Source organism: Pan troglodytes, chromosome 13 (assembly GCF_028858775.2).
Source record: "Pan troglodytes isolate AG18354 chromosome 13, NHGRI_mPanTro3-v2.0_pri, whole genome shotgun sequence".
In the NCBI taxonomy this organism is placed as follows: Eukaryota; Metazoa; Chordata; class Mammalia; order Primates; family Hominidae; genus Pan; species Pan troglodytes.
Genome location: NC_072411.2, coordinates 134,172,450 through 134,185,305, shown reverse-complemented (window position 1 = coordinate 134,185,305; position 12,856 = coordinate 134,172,450). Strand labels below are relative to the sequence as shown.

General features: G+C 42.1%; 1 protein-coding gene across 4 annotated transcripts in view; it reads right to left on the bottom strand.

The window, feature by feature from the left end:
* DIS3L2 (DIS3 like 3'-5' exoribonuclease 2) overlaps positions 1 to 1,335 on the bottom strand; it is a 378,450-nt gene extending 377,115 nt beyond the window's left edge. For all 4 annotated transcript variants that reach the window (XR_008546725.2, XM_063790857.1, XM_016950702.4 and 1 more), the window contains exon 1: positions 636 to 1,335. The gene's annotated coding sequence lies outside the window, so the exon portion shown is untranslated. The remainder of the gene's footprint in view (positions 1 to 635) is intronic.
* Positions 1,336 to 12,856: the final 11,521 nt, after the last annotated feature.

The window sequence follows — 12,856 nt, the reverse complement described above, 5'->3', positions numbered from 1 at the left end:
ATGGGGGATGTGGGTTGAAAAACTACCTACTGGGTTCTATGCTCAATACCTGGGTGCAATATACCCATGTGACTAACCTGCATGCGTATCCCCTATATCTAAAAGTTTACTTAAAAAAAAAAAAGACTCTCTATGATCAATAAAGCAGATAAAGTGTATCACTGCGGAAAGCGCAAACGTCAAGAACATGTTATAATTAAGCGGCTGCCCTTCAAGATTCCCGAGGCTCCCCATCCCTGCCAGTCCTGAACATCTCGATCAAGACCCTAGAGAACGCGTCCACAGGTGACCCGAGCAACGGGAGGCGTCCTCTCTACAGCAACAGGCTCTAATTCTGGTCTCGTTCCCCTCACGCCATCCTAGGCTACAAGGGCCCCGGCGCCATAAGCGCGGCCTGGGAGGCCGGGTCGGTCAGGAGCGGAGAGTGGGGAGCTGGGGACATTGAGAGAGATGCGGGACAGGGAAGACGCGTGGGCCGGGGAGCAACGCCAGAGGCGGAAGACGCTCGTCCCGGGCCGCCACCACAGGTGCCGGGCGAAGCGCCGCGGAGCCCCCCAGAGGCCAGACCCCGGGTCGGTCCCGAGGGGGTCGTGCAGCACTAGGAGGTGCAGGGGGCAGGCGAGTTAGGGCCTCACCGTTTCTCCCCGGAGGCCGGCGCCGCCGCAGTCCCGCAGTTGCTAAGGAGAATGCTCTTCCGGGTCACGGGCGCGGCGTTCTAGAGAGCGACGGTGGCCGGGCGAGGCCGAGAGCGAAGCGCGCGGGGTGTGTGCGCGGTGCAGGAGCTCGTAGTCGGCGGTTCAGCTGCGACAAGGGTGAAATGGCCAGGCCAGGGGCCGCCGCGCCTTCTCCGGCCTCGCTCGCGGGGACAACTGGCTGCAACGGTTGGCTCCCAGTGGGCGGCCTCTGAGACGCCTTGTGCCAGGCGCCGGCTGGCTCCGGGCCCCTCTTCCACCGGCAGGAGCCTTCCAGACCCGGCTCCTGAACCTCCAGGCTCTGCTCCACTGGGCCAGGTCTTGCACGGCAGACGCCGCCGGCCCCTTTCCTGTTACAAGGCTTTGCTCATTGTTTCATTTACTCACTGCTCATTTGTTGGACAACTGCTTGGGGCGAGGTGCAGTGCTGGCACTGGGGATACAGAGATGGACAACCCCCGCATGGTCCCTGCCCTCAGGATGTGAGGCTGATGGCAGAGCAAGCAGATGACGTCCCGCACGTGGGGATGATCGAAGGAAAGGAGACTAGCGGAGCCTGCCCAAGAGGCCCACCCAGACACGGGTGGGGAGCAGCTGATGCTGGAGACGTCGACCTAGTAGAAAGGGTTGGGAAGAGGGTTTCAGGTGAGAGAGGAAGCGCAGCTGAGAAAGCCCCCGACAGTTCAGCCCGCCCAGGGAAGCGTGTTGAGAGGAAACAATCGTTAAGTACGGGACCTAGGAAACACCAATATTGTAGATGTGAGCAAAGGAAAAGGAAATCCAAAGAGCAGCCAGAACGTTCGGGAGAGCACAAGAGGAAAGAATGCCAGTAAGGGGATGGCCGCCATTCTCAAGCTATGGAGATCAAGTGTCCATTGGTGACCATAGAAAAATCAAACTTCCCTTTGGGAGGCCGAGGCGGGCGGATCACCTGAGGTCGGGAGTTCGAGACCAGCCTGACCAACATGGAGAAACCCCGTCCCTATTAAAAATAAAAAATTAGCCAGACGTGGTGGCACATGCCTGTAATCCCAGCTACTTAGGAGGCTGAGGCTGGTGAATCGCTTGAACCCGGGAGGCGGAGGTTGCAGTGAGCCGAGATCGCACCATTGCACTCCAGAAAAGAAAAAAGAGAGAGGGAAGGAAAGACGGGAGGGCAGGGCAGGGTAGGGATCAAACTTCGGGAATACAATGTGGACAGATGCTTGAGTCTGTATGGAGTCCACCACCGTATGCTCCATATTGAAAAAGGAAAAGAGATGCATTAAATTGTGCCTATATTTCTTTCTCTCTCTCTCTTTTTTTTTTTTTTTTTTTTTTTTTTTTTGAGACGGACTATCGCTCTGTCGCCCAGGCTGGAGTGCAATGGTGCGATCTCGGCTGACTGCAACCTCCGCCTCCTGGGTTCAAGCAGTTCTCCTGCCTCAGCCTCCCGAGTAGCTGGGACTACAGGCGCGTGCCACTACTCTCGGCTAATTTTTGTATTTTTAGTAGAGACGGGGTTTCACCGTGTTAGCCAGGATGGTCTCAATCTTCCGCCCATCTTGTCCCAAAGTGCTGGGATTACAGGTGTGAGTCACCGCACCCGGCCAGTGCATTGCAGTAGTCTAAACAAATTCAGGGTTCCCCTTAATAACTATGAGCTCCATGAAGGTGGAAAACTTTGCATCTGCAGTACCTGCCACACACATAGGCCTCAATCAATGTTTGCTTAAAGACTAAATGAACCCAAGGAACCTTTGTTTTTTAATGTTCACACAGACCTTTCTAGAACCCTCAGGAAAACTGTGATTTCAGCAAAACTTGTCTTTGAAATGTAGAGGGTAGAGGAAGCCCAGCAAGGACAGGAGGCAGAGGGTGTCAGGCGTCCAGGGATTCAGTGGATAGGAGAGGGGCCAGTGGGGACAGGAAGGGGAAGACCTAGAAGAGGAAGAGAACAAAGGATTGAAATAAAATCTGTGGCCGGATGCAGTGGCTCATGACTATAATCCCAGCACTTTGGGAGGCCAAGGCGGGCTGATCACTTGAAGTCAGGAGTTCGAGACCAGCCTGGCCAACATGGTGAAAACCTGTCTCTACTAAAAATACAAAAAATTAGCCGGGCATGGTGGTGGGTGCCTGTAGCCTCAGCTACTCGGGAGGCTGAGGCAGGAGAACTGCTTGAACCTGGGAGGTGGAGGTTGCAGTGAGCCTAGATCGGGCTACTGCACTCCAGCCTGGGAGACAGAGCAAGACTCCGTCTCAAAAAATAAAAAAAGAAAAAGAAAACCTGAGATTTCAGGACTAGAAATAGGAGGTGAAGCCAAGGAAACCAAAAATAATTAAAAGTAGGAATAGAGAATCAAGGACAAGAGCAGAGGAAGTAGGGCTGAGACCATTATTAAGTTCAACGGACAAATCTCATTTTGATTGGTCGTTTGTCAAAGTGTGCTGCCTGCCTTTGTGTAGGCTACAGGGCTAGGGTGGACATATCACTGTGCCCTCTTTTTTTTGTGTGGGGGTCGGGGGATGAAGTCTCACTCTGTCGCCAGGCTGGAGTGGAGTGGTGCAATCTCGGCTCACGAGGCACGTCCCACCACACCCAGCTAATTTTTGCATTTTTAGTAGAAACGGGGTTTCACCATGTTGGCCAGGATGGTCTCGATCTCTTGGCCTCGTGATCCGCCCACCTCGGCCTCCCAAAGTGCTGGAGTTACAGGCGTGAGCCACAGCGCCCAGCGCACTGTGCCCTCTTAAGTGATGTGAGCCCTGGCTTCCTCACGTGGGCTAAAGGAAGATCACAACACACTCTGGAGTAGACTTGCGGCAAGAGGCTTATCCCACTAGCATATGTTCGTTCACTCCATTACTTCAGTATGTTCCTGTTGAAACAAGTATTACAATAAGCTCCCTGAAAAGAGATAGAGGTAATATTCTTTGAAAGACAACAGATCTCTCCATAACAGATGTGACAGGTTATCTGTGTCAGAAAACCAATAAATTCAAAATGTATGGCTGAAGAATTTAGAAACACCAAAATATGGGTCAAGTGGGCTATCTTGGTCCTTTAGGAGTGCTATAACACAATACCATAGATTGAGTGGCTTATGAACAACAGAAATTTGTTTATCGTGGTTCTAAAAGCTGTGAAGTCCAAGATCAAGGCACTAGCAGATTCCATCTCTGGCGAACCATTTCCTGGTTCATAGATGGCCTTCTTGTCCTGTTGTGACATGATAGGAAGAAGGCTAGCTAGCTGGCCTCTCACAGCCCTCTTCTTAGTAGAACAGTAATCCCATTAGTAAGAACTCCACTCTCATGACCCAAGTACTTCCCAAAGCCCCCACCTCCAAATACCATCACACTGGGATTAGGGTTTCAACACATGAACTTTGAAAGAACACAGACATTTAGTCCATAACAGTCTGTTATGAAGTCCAAGCCTTTCTGGAAGTTTAGGGCTTGTACACAGCTGTGGTTGCCCCAGAACCTCTCAGTCCCAGCCTGACCTGAATTCTTAGCAACCACCACCCCTAACCCAGCCTTCTGGACTAACATCTACTCAGTCACAAAAGCAGACACCATGGAGTCATCCCTGACTCCACTTTCCCTCATCACCACGCCCACACCCTAACAATCCAGTCCCTGAGCAGGTTCTGAGGATTGTCTCCTCCCCACCCAATTCCACTGCCACCAAGGACAGTGAAAGAAGCAAACAACCAAGCAACTCAGGGTCAATAACAAGTGTTGCAACCTCAGAGATGAGTCAAGGTGATAAAGGTGGGGTGTGTGTGTGTGAAAGTGTAATAACCAAATCAAACACCAAAACTCCAGGGAGATAAGATGGAATACATTCATTCAACATATTTTAGTTGCCTTTCACATGATAATTTTATCATAAAGGCAGTAAAAGATAATGAAAGGACTATTAAAAAGGGTAAAGAAAAACTAAGAATCAAACACATTCCAAGAACCAAAGTGAAGCAGGATTTGCTGGCCTTTTCGAGGCCCCAGTTCTGTTGAGGGATATGTTAAAGTGCCAGGAGCCTGGCCTTCACCAAGGCTGAGAGCGCCATGGTGAATAGAAAAGGTGTCTCACCATTCCCATATCTACTGTTTTTGGCGTCCTCAACTGCAACGACTACACCCATCCAGACCACTAATTCCAACATACAATTTTGGTCTGATTAAAGTCTATTTTTGCTCTTCTCTCAATTTAAACTTAATGTTTTTAAAAAATACATTTTCTTTTTTCTATATATAGTATTTTTTTCTCTTAAAATTTTTTTTTTTTTTTTTTGATATGGAGTCTTGCTCTGTCTCCAGGCTGGAGTGCAGTGGCGTGATCTCAGCTCACTGCAACCTCTGACTTCTGGGTTCAAGCGATTCTCCTGCCTCAGCCTCCCAAGTAGCTGGGACTACAGGTGCGCACCACCATGCACAGCTAATTTTTGTATTTTTAGTAGAGACAGGGTTTCACCATGTTGGCCAGGATAGTCTGGATCTCTTGATCTCGTGATCTGCCTGCCTCAGCCTCCCAAAGTACTGGGACTACAGGCATAAGCCACCGCGCCCAGCCTTAACTTTGAAAATCTAAATCCTATGAGAATATTTCTTTTTCTTTGGCCTCTGAGGTCTTAGCTTAATTTCTCTTTTACCTTCTGGTTCCTATTTAAAATGTCATCTTTTTAAATATTTTACCTGTTAATTTTATTTTATTGGGATGTTATCAACATATTATGCTTAACTTTTTAGGTTTAATTTTTTTGTTTTGTTTTCTAGTGCTTTCCTATTTTCTTTTTTAATTTCATAAACGCTACTTTAAAAGTGGATTTTATGCTTGAACCCGGGAGGCAGAGATTGCAGTGAGCTGAGATTGTGCCATTGCACTTCAGCCTGGGAGACAGAGCAAGACTCTAAAAAAAAAATAAGAAATTAAAGTGGATTTTAGAAAATTCCCTGATTTACAGTGTTGCCCTATTCTTTCTACATTTTTATTCCCATGTTTTTAGCTTTAAATCTGTCTTAATTTTTATATTCTGTCATCATCCTATTTTATCTTTTCTTTCTCCTATCTTCCATCTTGCATATTTTTTTCTGGTTTTGAAATTTCTCTTTTAATCACAGACACATCTCACCAGCTACAAGTGGCATCTAATAATTTTTACGCTTTAAAAGAGAAAAAAAGAATGGCATTCAATTCACAAAACCCAAAATGCTTGTACCTTTGTTTTGTTGGGGAATTCACTGAAGAGGGAGGTACAAGATTTTACTTTCTTCTGTACCTTACTGCCTGCCAGAGACCAGCCTCATATGAAGCTGGTATAACAAAAAGGGATGTCTTGTGTTGCAAATCCAATACAGCAGCAATTCAGCATAGCACTTAGGACAGAGGGAGCCAAACTGCTGGGTTCAAATCCAACTCAACCAGTTACTCACTGTGTGTGACCTTGGACAAGTTACTTAACCTCTCTGCCTCTCTGTTTTCCTTGCCTGTGAAATGTAGATAATGATAGTCATATCACCTCATGAGGTTGATATGAGATTTAAATGAGTCAATGCATGTAAAGTACTTAGAACAGTGCCTGAGCACATTGTGAATATATATTTACTAACATTGTCATTTAATAAGAAGAGGTCACTCTTAGGAGTGAAAAATGACTACGTGGCCAGGCACAGTGGCTCACTCCTATAATGCCAGCACTTTGGGAGGCCAAGATGGGTGAATTGCTTGAGCCCAGGAGTTTGAGACCAGCCTGGACAACATGGCGAAACCCTGTCACTACCAAAAAAATACAAAAATTAAGTGGGCGTGGTGGTGCACACCTGTAGTCCCAGCTACTTGAGAGGCTGAGGTGGGAGGATCACTTGAGGTAGGAGGATCGCTTGAGCCTGGAGGCAGAGGTTGTGGTGAGCCAAGATTGCGCCACTGCACTTCAGCCTGGGTGACGAAGCAAGACTCCATCTCAAAAAAACAGGACTGTAAATTGACCATCCATGGAGTATATGGATTAGGGGCCCACTGGATCCAATCAGTTGAGCCAAGGAAACAGATTTACTTAGCGGAATTATGACTGCCCAGGTCGTAGGGGCTGGGAGGTTATGTATGTATACTTATCTGGAGGGAGGTGGCAATTTCAATGAAGGGCATGTAGGCAGGGAGAAATAATAGTCATATGTAGCATAGCCTGATATCTCCACAAATATGCATATTCCAGTCTGAAAGCAGGGATATATAGGTGTAATAAAATGTAACAATCATATTTTAAAATATTTAACAGGATTTAAAGCTGAATTTGCTGGTGTACAAAAGAAGGAAAAATAATAAAATATTTAACTGGAGAGAAAAGTTTTCAGAATACCCAAACAAAACAAAATGAAACCAAGAGGACCTGGCTAAGAAGAGAGAGGATGAGTAAATGACTCCCAAAATTCTGTATCTCTATATAAGAAAGAAAAATGGTTTTGAGTTACAACAGATATGAAAAATGGCTGGGCACAGTGGCTCACGCCTATAATTCCAGCACTTTGGGTGGCCAAGGTGGGCGGATCACCTGAGGTCAGGAGTTCAAGACCAGCCTGGCCAACATGGTGAAATCCCATCTTTACTAAAAATACAAAAATTAGCCAGGCATGGTGAGGGGCACCTGTAATTCCAGCTACTCAGGAGGCTGAGGCAGGAGAATCACTTCAACCTGGGAGGCAGATGTTGCAGTGAGCCGAGATGGTGTCACTGCACTCCAGCCTGGGTGACAGAGCAAGACTCTATCAAAAAAGAAAGAAAGAGAAAGAAAGAAGAAAGAAAGAGAGAAAGAAAGAAGAAAGAGAAAGAAAGAAAGAAAGAAAGAAAGAAAGAAAGAAAGAAAGAAAGAGAAAGAAAGAAAGAAAAAGAAAAAGAGGGAGAAAGAAAGAAAGAAAGAGAAAGCAAGCGCAGGCTGTTTGGGGATAGGTCAGTCAAGAGAGAAAAACACGAGGAAATGGAGTTGTTCAAAAAATGTTACGTTGGGCTGGGCACGGTGGCTCACACTTGTAATCCCGGCACTTTGGGAGGCCTAGGCGGGTGGATCACGAGGTCAGGAGTTCAAGACTAGCCTGGCCAACATAGTGAAACCCCCTCTCTACTAAAAATACAAAAATTAGTTGGGTGTGGTGGCACGTGACTGTAGTCCCAGCTACTCGGGAGGCTGAGGCAGGAGAATCATTTGCTTCTCCCTGGAGGTGGAAGTTGCAGTGAGCCAAGACCTCACCATTGCACTCCAGCCTGGGCGACAGAGAGAGACTCCATCTGAAAAAAAAAAAAAAAGTTAAATTCAATCTCACATAAATGAATTTTTAAAACACTTAAATGAATTTTTAAAATGGAAATCCTTATGTTAAGTTAAAGAGAAAACAGAGAATTTTATTAATGAGAAAAATACCAGAAAACACAATTACAACAATTATAAGATTACATGTAAATGGACCGAATTCTCCTATTTAAAAAATAAAATTACAAACTAGATTAAAAAGACAAAATCCACACATGCATCTCATTTTAAAACACACACACACTTAAAGAAAAAAGAGAATAATTTAAAAGCCTAGCATAGATAAGTCATGTTTGCACAAAGCAAGTGTAGTGAGTCCCAGCTTGACTGATTAAGTTATTATGTTCATCCCAGGAGTCCGGCATACCTAGGCATGCCCAAAACACCAGTGGGAGGACCCACTGGAGGTCTATTTGCGTGAGGATCCAGGCCGCTAGGAAAGAATTCCTTCTTCAGACAAAGCCAAACAGAGGACCAAGGTTAACAGGTCAGAATGATGCTTTGTGAAGCAGGGAGGCTGCAGAGAGGGAGAGCCCCCAAAACAGGATATTGGCTTAAGGCAGCCCTGCTCTGTAGCTTTTCAACAGAAAGGAGCATTAGCAGGGGAGAGTACTGTTGAAGCATGTTGGCATAAACTCTCAATAATACTCCATTCAATGGCCCCAAGCACAGGCTGCGCCCCAGCTCCACTGAGGAATCACCAGCAAGTCCCTGCACCTCAGAGGCCTCCATTTTTTCTTCTACAAAGGGATGTGATTGGACAAACTGCTCCAAAGAGGAAAAATTGGGAAACAAACAGCTTTCTCAAGTGTACATGAAGCTTTTACAAAAATTAATTGCAATTTTGAAGACAAAGGTATTATTAGAAAAGATTTCACACATTGATTCAGACTGCAATTCAATAAATTACAGAGAAAGGCAATATACCACCATTTTGCACATGGCCAGATAAGAATGGAAGAAATACTCCGTGATAGAACAATCGAGTTGAAAAGGCAGTGCTAAATATAGAGGCATTAATTTAAAACCAAAAAAGGTAACAGGTACATATTCAAAGCTGTATCAGAGGGACTTTTGTATCTTTCATTCCTATAAGAACAAGAAAGAAAGATCTACATCTAAATTTTTAAAATATATATAAGCAATAAATTTTAAAAGGCAGTAATAAATATGAAATCATAGAAATTAGAAAAGAATATGCCAAATAGCAAAACTAAGATAAAAATTAATTAATATAATATTTACAAACCACTAATACTAAGGTATAACCAACTAAATACCCAAAAGAATATAAGGGAAACAAAATTTGAAAACTACATAATCATTAAAATTATTGGGAAATTCTATTCAAAGTTAAACTTTAGTGAGTTTGAAATGTTAAAGGAAGTGAACAATTTTCCATGAAAACACAAGTAGAATAAGAAAACTCAGGTAGAACAACAGAAAAATTGGTAAAAGAGAAAGTTCAAGGAAGAAACAGAAAACTTATGCAATGAATATTTATAGAATGCATTCTATAAATATAAATGAATATTTATAGAATGCATTTATAGAATGCATTTTCAGAAAAAGGTGCCTAGACATGATAATGTTGCCATTAACATTTTCAATATTAAATAAATAAACAAAGCCCCATTTCATTTTTGAGGCCAATGTGGTCATTTTCTGTCTACTTGTAAACATAAAGATTACAGTAAAATTTTTTTAATTTTTTAATTCATACATAAATTTACCACTTTTGCATACTTATTTTCATTTTATTCTATTTTCCAGTACTAGTACCATATATTTATGTTGTATAGTTGCAGGATGTGCTGCTATTTTATATCCCTTCTTTTAGAAATTGAATCAATATCTTCCATGTTAATTTTAGACTTTTTAAAACTTTTTTATTTCACAAATTATAAATATTCATTCGAAATAACTTAGATGATACACTTAATTATGAAGAAGCAACTGAGAATGTATGTGTAATTTTACTGCCCAGAGATAGATGGACAGATAAACAGATAGGTAGGCAGATAGACAGATATGCATACATACACATATATACATTTGGATTGGAATATTCCTTCTTGAAATTTTAAAATTGAGATATAATTCACACAACATAAAATTCACCATTTTATTTTATTTTATTTATTTTTTGGTAGAGTCAAGGTCTCACTCTGTCACCCCGGCTGGAGTGCAGTGGTGTGATCTCGGCTCCCTGCAACCTCTGCCTCCCAGGCTCAAGCGATCCTCCCACCTCAGCCTCTTGGGTAGCTGGGATCACAGATGCATGCCGCTACATCTGGCTAATAGTTTTTGTATTTTTTTGGTAAAGACGGGGTTTCACCGTGTTGCCCAGGCTGGTCTTGAATTCCTGAGCTCAAGTGATCTGCCCACTTCAGCCTCTCAAAGTGCTGGGATTACAGGCATAAACCACTGTACCTGGCTGAAATTCACCATTTTAAAGTATACAATTCAGTGCCTTTTAGTATAGTCACAGTGTTATGCAATCATCACCACAATTTTAGAATACTTTCAATCACACCATAAAGAAATCCTGCAATTACTAGCAGTCACTCCTCAGTTCCCTCCTGTCCTCCCAGCCCTAGACAACCACCAATCTACTCTCTGTTTCTGTGAATTTCCTTATCCTGGACATTTTATAGAAATAGAATCATATGATATGTGATCCCTTGTGACTTGTTTTTTTCACTTAGCATAATGTTTTCAAAGTTCATCATGTTATAGCATGAATCAGTGCTTTATTCCTTTTTATGGCTGAATAATATTCCTTTATGTGGATATACCACATTTTGTTCATCCATTCATTAGTTGATGGACATTTGGATTTTTTTGTACTTTTCGGTTATTATAAATAATGCTACTACGAACATTCATATACATGTTTTTGCAGGAACATTTTTTTCAGTTCTTATGCATTCCATACATAAGAGTGGAATTGCTGGGTCATATAAGCTGGATCATATGGTAACTACACCATTTGACATTCCCATCAGCAATGTATAAGGGTTCCAATTTCTCCACAATGGCAACAATTGCTTTGTTTCATTTTTTTTATTACAGCCATTCTGGTGAAATGTAAATCATCTAGTAAAGTAGTATTTCGTTGTAGTTTTAATTTGAACTCCCTAATGGCTAGTGATAGGGAGCATCTGTTGTTTCGTGTACTTATTGACCATTTGTATATCTTTTTCGGAGAAATGTCTCTTCAAGTCTCTCGCCCATATTTCAATTGAGTTATATGTCTTTTTTATTATTGAGTTGTAAGAGTTCTTTATATATTCTGGATACTAGACCCTTATCAGATTTGTAAATTTTTCCCCCATTCTGTGGGTTATGTACAGGAATTACATTCCATTTTCATTATCTATCTTGATACTGTCCTTTGATGAAACAAACAAACGTTTTACTTTTGATGAAGTCCAAATTATTCATCTTTTTTGGTTGCTTTTGCTTTAAGTATTATATCTAAGAAACTGTTGCCTAATTGAAGGTCGTGAAGATTTACAATTGTTTCTTTCTAAGCGTTTTATCATTTTAGCTCATACATTTAGATCTTTGATCCATTTTGAGTTCATTTTTACGCATGGTGTGAGGTCAGAGTTCAACTTCACTCTTTTGCATGTGGATATCCAGTTGTCCCAGTACCAATTATTGAAAAGACTCTTCCTTTCCCATTGAATGGTCTTGAGATCCTTTTTGAAATCAATTGACCACAGATATAAGGGTTTATTTCTGTATCTCCATTCTATTACAGTGATCTATGTATCTATACTTATGACAATACCACACTGTTGTGATCACTATAACTTTATACTAAGTTTTGAAATTGAGAAGTGCGAGTCTTCCAATGGAATATACTTTAATACTCCTTTATAACTTTTTCACTCCAAAAACATAGAAGTAGTCACATCTACATATCAACAAATGTAATTCTATAGTATCCCACATTATGAATTTTCCATTATTTATTATTTATATTAGTTATTTGAAAAAATTACACTATATTGTTGGACACATAGGTTATTTCCAATCTTTTATTATCATAAACAATGCTTAGTGAACATTCATGCAGATAAATCTTTGCACATGCATTAAATTATTTTCTTAAAGACTATTATATTCTATTAAGTTTATTTACAGTAATTACATTCAGTTTTTAACATTATAAATAATGGGGGAATAACGTTTTTTGTATATTTGGTTCAGGGTCTTTTGGACAATTTCCTTAGACAAATTATACAAGCTTGAGATTCCTCAATCAAAGGATATGAAGGTTTCAATGACAATTGATATATATCAATACCTATTTCAAATACATATTGCATCAATTTAATGCTGCCGCAAAACACCACACTTTTGTCAGAATTGGGTACAGTGTTTTTTTAAAAACTAGTGATTAAAAATAGTGCCTCATTTACATTTTAATTACATTTCTATGATTACTACAGATGTTTGTCTTCTCTTGGGTGCTGTAAAAGTATTTTCTTCTGAGTATATTGTTTTTTTCATGAGTTTTACCCAATTCTCTATTAAGGCCCTCAATCCAACTAATTTGTAAAGTCTCTTATTAAAGTGCACTGTTGCAAATTAAAACCACAATGAGGCCCAGTGTGGTGGCTCACACCTGTAATCCCAGCACTTTGGGAGTCCAAACCTGGCGGATCACTTGAGGTCAGGAGTTCAAGACCAGCCTGGCCAATATGGTGAAACCCCATCTCTACTAAAAATACAAAACTAGCCAGGCATGGTGGCACATGCCTGCAATAATCTCAGCTGAGGCAGGAGAATTACTTGAACCTAGGAGGCAGAGGTTGCAGTGAGCCAAAATCATGCCACTGCACTCCAGCCTGGGTGAAAAGAGTG